Source organism: Garra rufa, chromosome 15, assembly GCF_049309525.1.
Source record: "Garra rufa chromosome 15, GarRuf1.0, whole genome shotgun sequence".
Lineage (NCBI taxonomy): Eukaryota > Metazoa > Chordata > Actinopteri > Cypriniformes > Cyprinidae > Garra > Garra rufa.
In genome coordinates, this window is record NC_133375.1 from 11,066,265 (window position 1) to 11,078,371 (window position 12,107).

Sequence of the window (12,107 nt, forward strand, 5' to 3'; positions counted from 1 at the left end):
TATTCTTCAAAAACTCCGGAAAAACATTGGTTTTGATAATTATCATCTAGCATATTACAATGATTTCTGAAGGATCATGTCACACGGAAATGGAGTAATGGCTTTTTGCCTTTAATTGAGCTTTGCACCACAGGGATAAATCATATTTGTAAACAATATTTTAAAATATTACTGTTTTACTATTTTTGATCAAATAAAAAGTGAAGATAAGAGAAAGCTTTCAAAAACAATGAAAACATCTTATAGACCCCAAACTCTCCATAGTACAGATTTTTTAATGCAGTTTTGTAGGGGTGGAAGGGGTGCTTGTGTGCTTACGTAGAGTTTTAAATGTGGGTGGGTTATTAGAAAGACAGATCTTGCTGGATTAACTTCCATGTCATGTTTCTTCATCACTGGAGTGTGTAATATTGTCCTCTTCTACTTTCCTTGTCTCTGATGCAGTTATAATGATAAAGGCACAGGGCTAATCAATGCTAAAATCACTGCATGAGTGTGTGTGTGTGTGTGTACGCGCAAGTCAGCTCAAAGAACAGCCTCCTGCTGTGCTGACAAATCTGATCTGCCTCAATTACAGAGCGGCAGATCTATCTTCACATGACCCACATAACGCATCACATTACACACACACTGGACGGGAGACACACACACACCGGGGTGGAAACATCTTTTATCTTCACCTTCCTTCACTCATAAGGCTCGGCTGATTTCTCTCTCTTTTTCATCCCTCGTTCCATTCCTCTCCTCAGAGTCATTTCTGCCACGCGGTATTGAAATAGATGACAAATTCAGTCTCTGTCAGGCAGCCTATGTACACCTGAGAGCCTTTCCACCGCTCTCACAGTATGTTTTTCAAAGTGGAAAATTTTCTCATAAAACTTCAGCTCTCTTCATCTGTCCCTTGATGCTCTCTCTCTCTCTCTCTCTTTCTCAGTCTGTCTCAGAGGTCTGTCGCAGCGCAGTTGAGCTACTGAGCTTTAGAGAAGCTATTAAATGTCCTTTTGTTCAAATTGATTAACAGGAAGGACACCATTAATTGAAAAATATGCACCAAATTAAAAGAAAGTGAGCGAGAGAAGGCAGATACGGGCCAAGAAAGCTAATAATCCATAAATATGGACGAACAGCACTGGAGCTATGAATCACTTCTGATTATTTATGTTCAAAACCCACGACCTGCGCAGAGGTCACTCGTAGATTACTGCGTTTAAAAGGATTATTTCTACCCCTCATAACCCTATTAGCTCCATATCACGGCTCAAAGACAATGTGGCCTGTTAGCCTAATTAAAACTAATTACTGATGAAAGCTTGATGTAAAGCAAAGCTGGGGCGACAATCTTGTCAACACAGCCTTGAGCTGTCTCTCTCTCTCTATCTCTCTCTCGGTGGAGGCCATCTGTTGGAGGTGATTAATCGAGATTACAGTGACCCTCGGTGTGGGACTCACTTGGGCCGTGGCGGTATCGCACTGCCTGGCTGCGCCGGGCTCTTCACGCTCCGCTTAATTCATGTCATTGGGCTCCAAAGATCAGCTCCTACAGGGAAGCTTGTAACCTCCTCCAGGAAGCGCGTCTGAGAAAAGGTCGGTAGCAGTACATCACTGCGCCTCATCTGACGTACGACCGCCGGAGCGCTTGGCTCAGAGGTAAACTCCCACACTGGCCTGTGAGTGGATTAGCATTTTAACTGAGGTGACTCTCTCAGTACAATGGCTTTTGGATCCTGTGTTCACCTCTGTAATTTTTGCCTGGAGCTGTTCGAAATGAATTATTGCTTCTGGCGGCCAGATTTCTTATGATGGGTATCCAGGACTTTAATGATTAAATGATTCACTGGAGTGAAGAACAGGTTTGTTCTTATTACACAATCGCCCAGAAAGTACAGGTCCTTCAATGACAAGACACTGGCCTATGTCAGAGGAAAGCTTAACATGGGTAGAGATTTTGCAAGTGGGACATGTTACTGGATCAACATATGAGGTGCGTTCGAGATGCACTACACTAGCCTGCCGCCGGCTGGCGAGAGCAGCCGCTTGCAGTCGGGGGAGGAGTAAAGAGACGGCAGTCAAGTCGGACACTTATAGAGGATGAAACTGTATTACATACAAAAAAAAGGAATAAAGAAAAAGAAGAAATGAAACTACATAAGATAAATAAATAAAAGAAAAACGTTTCCCTATCATTTATTCTATACAATCGTTTTGCTTTTTTTGTTGATCATATCAAGTATGTGAGTTACTTTAATGTAATGCAATATGACGTTTATTATTTGCATCTTGGTTTTGTAGTTAGCTATAGGACATTTTTCAAATATAAGCAGTTTATTCAGTGTAGTGAAGCCTCTCACAGCATCCATTAAAAAAAAACGGCCTCTGGTTGACCAGTTTTTTTTCCCCAAACTTTACTCTTATACAATAAGAATATATATTTACCATATCGCCTAATCTTCATTTTCATCAATAATGTTTTGTTTGAATATTAGATATTCGTTATAAAGATGGATTCCATACAGGAACTTATTTAAGAAAAAAACACGCAGCACACGTCGTGCTTGTCGTCACATAATCTGACCAATGAGAATAAAGTGTGTCGTCATCAAGGCTTTCGCAGCCGATTTTAAGCAGCTGCAGCGCCTGACCTCTGCGACTGGTCTCGTTTTGCTCTCACGGTACTTTGATGGCACACGTGATCGAAAGGCGGCTGCAGCGCCGATCAAAGTCGGACAAATGATCTTACCAGAATGCATTGTTTTGTAAGGCGGCAGCCGATTTCTTGCGGCGCCGCATGAAGTCGAACGCACCTATGATCTTCCTTAAAAATGAGAAGAAAATAATCGGTTGAGATGAATGTCAATCACAATCAAGTCAAGCCCTAAAATCTGATTGGTTGATAGGAATGTAGATCCAGATAGATAGATAGATGGAATGTAGTTTTAAGATTTTTTAAGGTGAGAATGCATATTTGAAATCTAAACAAGTACATTCTTGCCTAAAAAACTCATAACTCTTATAAGTTATAACTGCATTCCATGACACACACAAAAAAAAAAATTATATATAAAATTATAGTTGATTTGGGCATCTACCGTGACACTTGCTGTGAGAAATACCACAAGCAGAGTGATACAAATGGTGAAACACCTCTCAGCCAATCAGATTGGAGAACCAGAAAAAACTGTCATATAGTTGAGGTCATAAATGTACATACATCTTGCAGAAACTGCAAAATGTAAATTATTTTACCAAAATAAGAGGGATCATACAAAATGAATGTTATTTTTTATTTAGTGCTGACCTGAATAGGATATTTCACATAGAAGACATTTACATATAGTCCACAAAGAGAAAACTTTTTGAATTTGAAGATCAGGGTAAATTTAATTTATTTTGTCTTCTGAGAAACATGTAACTATCTTCTGTAGCTTCTAAAGGGCAGTACTAAATGGAAAAAAATATATACGATATTAAGGCAAAATAAGAAAAAATGACTAAATGTTCAAAAGTTTTCACCCCCGGCTCTTATTGCATAGTTTTTCCTTGTGGAGAATCAAGTATCGTTTAAACCTACTGAAATAGTTGCATATGAGTCCCTTAGTTGTCTTCAGTGTGAAAAAGGTTGATCTCAAAATCATTTAGTCATTGTTGGAAAGGGTTCAAATACACAAAAATGCTGAAAAACCAAAGAACAGCATGCAGTTTAACTGTTCAGGACAAACAAGGGACAAAAAAAAAAAAAAAAAAAAAACAGCTGTGGATCATTCAGGTAACAACACAGTAAGAATCAAGTGTATGTAAACTTTTGAATGGAGTTTATTGTATTAATTCAACTATTATTTTCTCTTGTGGACTACATGTAAAAATCTTTTATGTGAAATATCTTATTCAGGTCAGTTCTAAATAAAAAATAACATGCATTTTGTATGATACCTCTTATTTTTCCAAAATAATTAACATTTTGCATATTCTGCAAGGTGTATGCAAACTTACGACCTCAACTGTATATATACAATATTCTATATGTATAAAATATTCCATACGTTGGCTTTTCAGATTAATGTTTTAGAATGTCATTGCTTCCTTTGAATCTTTTGTTTGATACTCAAGAGTTATACAATGCTTCTCTGCTGATGCCAAAACTATGTTAAGAAAAACCATATCCTTTGGATTAAAAGTTCCAAGCAGAAACAGAAACTAATTAAATGAGATATTTCACGTATAAAGTACCTTTACCTAGCTCTACCAAGAATTCTCTATAGATTATGCAACAATATGAAAGAAAGAATACATACATTAAAAATCCTTCAAATACAATATATATATATATATATATATATATAGTATCATACTGTACTAATAACATTATATACGCTTTCGGTCTCACTAAGCCAACTTATACAGACAGCACACAGCTTCTCCTGCTTCCCCACCATCTCTGCAGGCTGTATCGACTGACCTCAACATCACTACACAGTTGGATTTGAGAACACTAATGCCAGACAAATCAGCCAGAAAACTGTGAGGAGTGTTAAGACAGCGAATTCACTACTTAAACAGACACCTTAAAAGAATAGTTCACTCACAATGATGAAAATCCTGCTGAACTTCCCTTTTTAGAAAAGTGAGAGAAGACAGGGTTATCAAATGAAGGTGGATCTGTGGGCATAATGTTTAGTGTTATTGACAGTTGATAGCTAAAGTAGTGTTCAGGTGGAAAAGCAGCCCTGTCTGAGCAGTAATGCAGCTGTCTGATTTCCTCTTTAATGTGCTGATTCATGAAATGAACAGCAACAGAACAGCATTTATCAAAGGATTGAAAACCCATGAAAGGACGTGGAGTGGAGTTTAATTAGATGTTTGCCTGGGAGGCAGAGGTAACGGCTGGAAGTCATCCAGCTACAACACCCTTTTAACTCAAAAGTTCAGCTTTGCTTTGAATTTGATCATGAATACATATATCAGGCATATATGTGGTATGGACACCACATTACAGAGCATCAAAACAAGTTAATATTTCATGATTTGAGTAGTTGAGACTTCGTTTTCTATGAAAAGTGACACAACACAAAGCTTAGTGCAATTTTATATTGTAGTGAATTACGTATTCATGATATCAACCATATTCTCAAAACTATCGTTTTCAGTTACTTCAAAGTTAATATTTTGATCGCTGACAGTTTATTCACCACATCCACCATCAAATAACAGTGACATTTATATTTTATTTGGTACAGTAATTGCTCTGCAGTAAAGCCATTCAAACCAGTTCAATTTTTGCGGATGATATTCTTTTGTTATATGCCTGCGATAATTATGAATGAAACATGACGTCATTATTGTCTATCAAACAGTGATAGACCACCTCGAGGAATAAAGGTGAATTGCACTTGTATTGAATTGTAATAGTATTAAGTCATCAGATATCTGATATTTTTGCGCATGAAAAATATACTTACACTATTACACACCTCGGATCTCTAGCGACCTTTTTACCAAAAATAAATCAGAAAACAGATATTCTTTTATATTTTATATACATACAGTCAAGCCCAAAATTATTCATACCCCTAGCAAATTCTGACTTAATGTTACTTTTATTCAACCAGAAAGTTTTTTTTTTTTTTTTGACCGGGAATGACACAGGCTTCTCCCAAAAGATAATAAGATGATGTACAAGAGGCATCATTGTGGAAAAAAATATTTCTCAGCTTTTATTTACATTTGAACAAAAAGTGGCATGTTCAAAATTGTTCATACCCTTTGCAAACTGTCACAGTCTATGGGAAAATCCAAAGTTCTATACCATTCCAAATAGTCCAAGCTGTTCTAAAGCATCCTAATTACCCTGATTCATTGGAAACAGCTGTTTTAATCAACTCAACAGGTGAAAAACAGAAGTTCTCTGCTGTTTGCATTGCATTGTGGCTGCTTACAAGTCAGGAAAGGGCTATAAGACGATATCTAAATGTTTTAAAGTTCCAGTAGCTACAGTGCAAAGTATTATTAAAAAATATAAGACATTCTGCACTGTGAAAAATCTCAGAGGATGGCCAGGAGGATAGTGAGAGAGGTAAAAAAGAATCCAAGGATCACCACCAAGACCATCCTGATGAATCTGGGCTCTGCTGGTGGTAACATCTCAAGGCAGACAGTCCAACGGACACTGCACACCGCTGGGTTCCACAGACACAGACCAAGGAGGACACCACTTCTCCAGATAAGGCACACAAAAGCCTGCTTGGCCTTTGCAAATGCTCATGTGGACAAAGAAGAAGACTTCTGGTCTTTTAATTTAATCATTTAATTTTAATTGTTTAATTGTTTGGCCACAATGATGTAGCCTCCATTTGGCGTAAAAAAGGAGAAGAACACCATCCCCACTGTCAAACATGGTGGTGGGAACCTAATGTTTTGGGGGTGTTTTTCAGGCGGTGGATCAGGGAACCTAATCACAATATTACCATGAAAAAGGAGCAATACATCAAAATTCTCAACAACAACATCAGGCAGTCTGCAGAGAAACTTGGCCTTGGGCACCAGTGGACATTTCAGCACGACAATGACCCAAAACACACAGCAAAAGTGGTAAAGAGATGGTTAGCAGACAAAACATTAACATTTTGCAGTGGCCCAGCCAGAGTCCTGACTTAAATCCAATTGAGAATCTGTGGAGTGAGCTAAAGATCAGGGTGATGGCAAGGAGACCCTCCAACCTGAAAGAGTAGGAGCTCATCGTTAAAGATGAATGGGCAAAAATACCAGTGGAGACATGCAAAAAGCTGGTCAGCAATTATAGGAAGGGTTTGATTGCTGTAATAGCCAATAAAGGCTTTTCTATTGCTTATTGAGAAGGGTATTAATAATTTTGGACATGCCATTTTTTGTTCAAATGTAAATAAAAGCTGAGAAATATTTTTTTTTCCACAATGATGCTTCTTGTACATCGTCTTATTATCTTTTGGGAGAACCCTGTGTCGTTTCCGGTCAAAAAAAAAAAACTGGTTGAATAAAAGTGACTTTAAGTCAGAATTTGCCAGGGGTATGAATAATTTTGGGCTTGACTGTATATTTTTTGTTATATTGTTTATAATGAATAGATTGAGGAATACTAAGAAAGTTGACGTCAGATTAAAAAAAAAAATGAAGGAAGGAGAGGGTAGTGAATGACGTCCCGGGTCGCTAAAGACTCAAGGTGTGCATTTAAGGGTTAAAAAAGACATATTGATTCATCAAAATGAAGATTGTTTAAAATTGATGAATTGATATTGTCAACCGAGGCCTAATTAGTATGGTTAACTAATTTACTTGCTAATTTAGGACAGTGAATTGCATACAAAGTAATGCATTAATGCAAGATTTATGCAAATGAACACTCAACCATACATAATTCCATGAAATGTAACTTTCCCACCTCCAAGACCAGTTTTGTTTGCCATAATAATCTTTGAAACAATGCAAAAGTCACTTTTAATCAATTTAATCCATTCTTGCAGAATTTAGTACAAGTAATTATATAAAATATAATGCATTGTGACAAGTTTAACACAAATTAAGTTTCCCCCATTGACAGCAATTTCATCTGCTGCTTAATGTGTGGGCTTTTATCAGCAAATACTGTATAAATAATCATATTATGTAATCATATCTTAAAATAATTGGAAGAACATCTTTAATTGAACAGTCCTACTAGCCTATTTACATATAAAATGCTACCATCAAGACCTCAGCTCAACTCAAGCGATTTAGCACATGAAAAACCAGCAAACAGAGCGCGTATGTCTCTTCAGCATCCAAAACACAAAAATTGAGAGAAATCCTTCTGCCTTGTCATGCATGACTCCCTGAGCTCCTCCACTTGAGACCTCGTCTGGAGCTAAGCGATAGCCAAACCACTCACTCTGCCCTAAAGAGTGTGGAGCAAGAGCCTCGTCCTCGCCAAAACTCTCCCGTTAGACCTCAAATACCACAACCACGTGCCAGACAATTACGGGGTGAACCAACAAGCAGCAAGTGGCACAGGAACCTTGTATAGCAGAGCCAAATCCTCTGCCAAATGATTAGCGAGGGGACAGTGAAGTGTGACAGCAAGCACTACAGCATTGAATCCCAGCTGTTGAAGACTTTTAAAGTCCCTCAGATGGCCAAACAAAGTCTCAGATGAGAGGGCACAGGAGGCTGATTAATTAATACACCATCACAGGTGTTGTATTTCACTAACACCTTATCAAAAATGCAAATTTCAGGCATCATATGTTGGATTACCTATAAATGAGATGTTGATTACTTAGATGATGTTAAATTATTACGCAACCTTATGGACAACTTTTGGAGACAGATAATTCATAAAGAATCATGTGACTGCAGCAAATTGATTGCAGTATTGCATGGACAAATGGACAAAAGGCATTATTGATTTCAGAAATGTAGGAAGTTTGTGTCAAGAGAGATGTAAATTGATCTTCAGTATTTAGACAGATGTAAACATTTTAACATATTACAGCTCTCTTAACCTTTAAGTGAGAGTTTAAGTGACATTTCTAATTGCTATGTATTTATTACATTGTCACTATCATTAACAGGCCCGTTCATGTTTGTTTGATCCCAGTTGGAGACTGCATTTTCGCATTGATTTCTCTTTATGATGTATAATTATTACACAAGAATTAGCTAGAAAGGAGGTAATGATTGATGATGTATTCATATGCGCGCACACACACACACACACACACACACACACACACACACACACACACACACACACACACACACACACACACACAAATGATCTACAAAATCATTTAAAGTGACTCAAATAACATTCTTTGAAAATTGAATATTTCGAGCCAATTCAATCCAAGCATAATTACAATAAAATAATGACATTTAGTTATTCTGGAACTCCTTAATAGCACATATCTAAAGAAATAGCAAAGCAACCTCTGAATACTCCTTGACACAGTCAAGGCTACATGGTGTTCTTAATCACAGAAAAAGAATGAAGTATCACATAAATAAGCACATTGCCTTCCTGCAATCTGTCCTTAATACTGTTTCCGTTCTGCACTGATTGTTCTGATTAATAATGATTATAACAGATGAATGTTACACTTTTTAAATTTACACTGGTTGTTGGGTATTGGTGAGTTATTAAATGTGAACTTAAAATAGATGTGATTTAATAAGAGCCTTAGATTGGATAATTTCTGTAAATGAATTCTTAATTATGGTTAATTTAGATTTAAGACTAAATGCATAACTTTTAATAAACCAGCATAAAAGACTAGACCACCTAAAAACATGCAATTACTGTGTTTTGTTAAAGTTTCATTTTTCGATTAATCAAGCACAATTCACTAGTCAAAAAATTCATTTGCCACATGAGAAGTGTTCACACCTGTTTTTATTTCTCCTGGTGAAGTCAAAAAATAATGAATAGTAAGTTGAAGTCTACACTCACTAGAACAAGTACAGGGGTGGTACACTTTTTAAAGGGCACATCTTTGTAACTTATTTACCCCTGAAGTGTACATACAGTCGTGGCCAAAAGTTTTGAGAATGACACAAATATTAGTTTTCACAAAGTTTGCTGCTCAACTGCTTGTAGATATTTGTTTCAGTTGTTTCTGTGATGTACTGAAATATAATTACAAGCACTTCATACGTTTCAAAGGCTTTTATCGACAATTACATGACATTTATGCAAAGAGTCAGTATTTGCAGTGTTGGCCCTTCTTTTTCAGGACCTCTGCAATTCGACTGGGCATGCTCTCAATCAACTTCTGGGCCAAATCCTGACGGATAGCAACCCATTCTTTCATAATCACTTCTTGGAGTTTGTCAGAATTAGTGGGTTTTTGTTTGTCCACCCGCCTCTTGAGGATTGACCACAAGTTTTAAGATCTGGGGAGTTTCCAGGCCATGGACCAAAAATGTCAACGTTTTGGTCCCCGAGCCACTTAGTTATCACAGTGCTCCATCGTGCTGGAAAATGCATTGTTCTTCACCAAACTGTTGTTGGATTGTTGGAAGAAGTTGCTGTTGGAGGGTGTTTTGGTACCATTCTTTATTCATGGCTGTGTTTTTGGGCAAAATTGTGAGTGAGCCCACTCCGTTGGATGAGAAGCAATCCCACACATGAATGATCTCAGGATGCTTTACTGTTGGCATGACACAGGACTGATGGTAGCGCTCACCTTTTCTTCTCCGGACAAGCCTTTTCCAGATGTCCCAAACAATCGGAAAGAGGCTTCATCGGAGAATATGACTTTGCCCCAGTCCTCAGCAGTCCATTCGCCATACTTTTTGCAGAAGATCAATCTGTCCCTGATGTTTCTTTTGGAGAGAAGTGGCTTCTTTGCTGCCCTTCTTGACACCAGGCCATCTTCCAAAAATCTTGGCCTCACTGTGCGTGCAGATGCGCTCACACCTGCCTGCTGCCATTCCTGAGCAAGCTCTGCACTGGTGGCACTCCGATCCCGCAGCCGAATCCTCTTTAGGAGACGATCCTGGCGCTTGCTGGACTTTCTTGGACGCCCTGAAGCCTTCTTAACAATGCAGTGGAAAGTTTTTTTCGGGATTAAGTTAATTTTCATGGCAAAGAAGGACTATGCAATTCATCTGATCACTCTTCATAACATTCTGGAGTATATGCAAATTGCTATTATAAAAACTTAAGCAGCAACTTTTCCAATTTCCAATATTTATGTAATTCTCAAAACTTTTGGCCACAACTTTATTAAAGGATTAGTTAACTTCTTAATACAAATTTTCTGATTAATAAACAAAATAAAAATACCCCCATGGCATCCAAGGTGTTCATGTCTTTCTTTCTTCAGTCGAAAAGAAATGAAGGTTTTTGAGGGAAACATTCCAAGATTTTTCTCCATATAGTGGACTTCAATGAGGATCAGCGAGATGAAGGTCTAAATTGCAGTTTCAATGGAGCTTCAAAGGGCTCTACACGTTCCCAGCCAAGAAATAAGGGTCTTATCTAGTAAAATGATTTCTAAATAAAAAATTATTTTTAAATTTTATTTTTCTTAAAAAAAAAAAAAAAAATCTATACTTTTTTACCACAAATGCTCATCTTGCACTAGCTCTGTGTACATGACTTTGAGCATTACATAATCATGTTGAAAAGGTCATGCGTGATGAAGCGACAGTGGTGGACAGTAACAAAGTAGTTTTACTTCTTTACTGTGCTTCAGTACATTTTTCAAGTGTCTGTACTTTACTGGAGCAGTTTTATTTTGAGTAACTTTTACTTCACTACATTTCAAAGCATAAGATCATACTTTTTACTTCACTACATTTCATAAAACATATTGTTTCTTTTCAACTAAAGAAAGAAAGTCATGAACATCTTGGATGACATAGCGATGAAAAATCAGGAAATTTTAATCTCTTTCCCCACCATTTATGACATTTTCTGTAACTGACAACAAAACTCTTCCTCGCTATTAACGGTTATGACAGCAATCCGTGTTTTCACTGTTATATGGTAGGTGGTACTATTATGGATCTTCTGAAATGGTCTTCCAGATCCAAAAAAAGAAGAAGATCTGTGCAAACCAGACGGAGTTGACAGAAGTTGTTTACGCACAAGTAAGCTGATATGATCATCAAATGACCACCAACAGCATATAACAGCTAATGTTGCCAAGAAAATTGTTCATACCCATGAAGGGGTAAAAAGATTTGGAGGGTGATGATGGACTTGAACTCTGATAATTCATGTTTTGATCATCATTCTGAACCTGATCCAGACAAAGTCTTGGACACAAATGCAATTTTCTCAGCTTTTTTTAAAAATGTTTATTACAAACATTCAAGTGTTAATAAAAATAGAATGAATTACCTAGAAACCACCATATATCTTTAGATATATATTCTCTGTTTACACATTTATACAGGAAAATATTCTGGGGATCAAGATTTGTAAAGATGATCAAATGTACTGATGGCTGGTGACTTAAAAATAATACACTGGCAGGGGAAAAGTTAAAGGGATAGTTCACTCAAAAAATAAAAATTCTCTCATTAATTACTCACCCTAATGTCATTACAAACCCATTAGACCTTAATTCATCTTCAGAATACAAATTAGGATA

General features: G+C 37.1%; 1 protein-coding gene across 1 annotated transcript in view; it reads right to left on the reverse strand.

The window, feature by feature from the left end:
• Positions 1–12,107, reverse strand: part of LOC141287167 (transmembrane protein 132C) — a 350,138-nt gene that overhangs the window by 94,595 nt on the left and 243,436 nt on the right. The window lies entirely within an intron of this gene.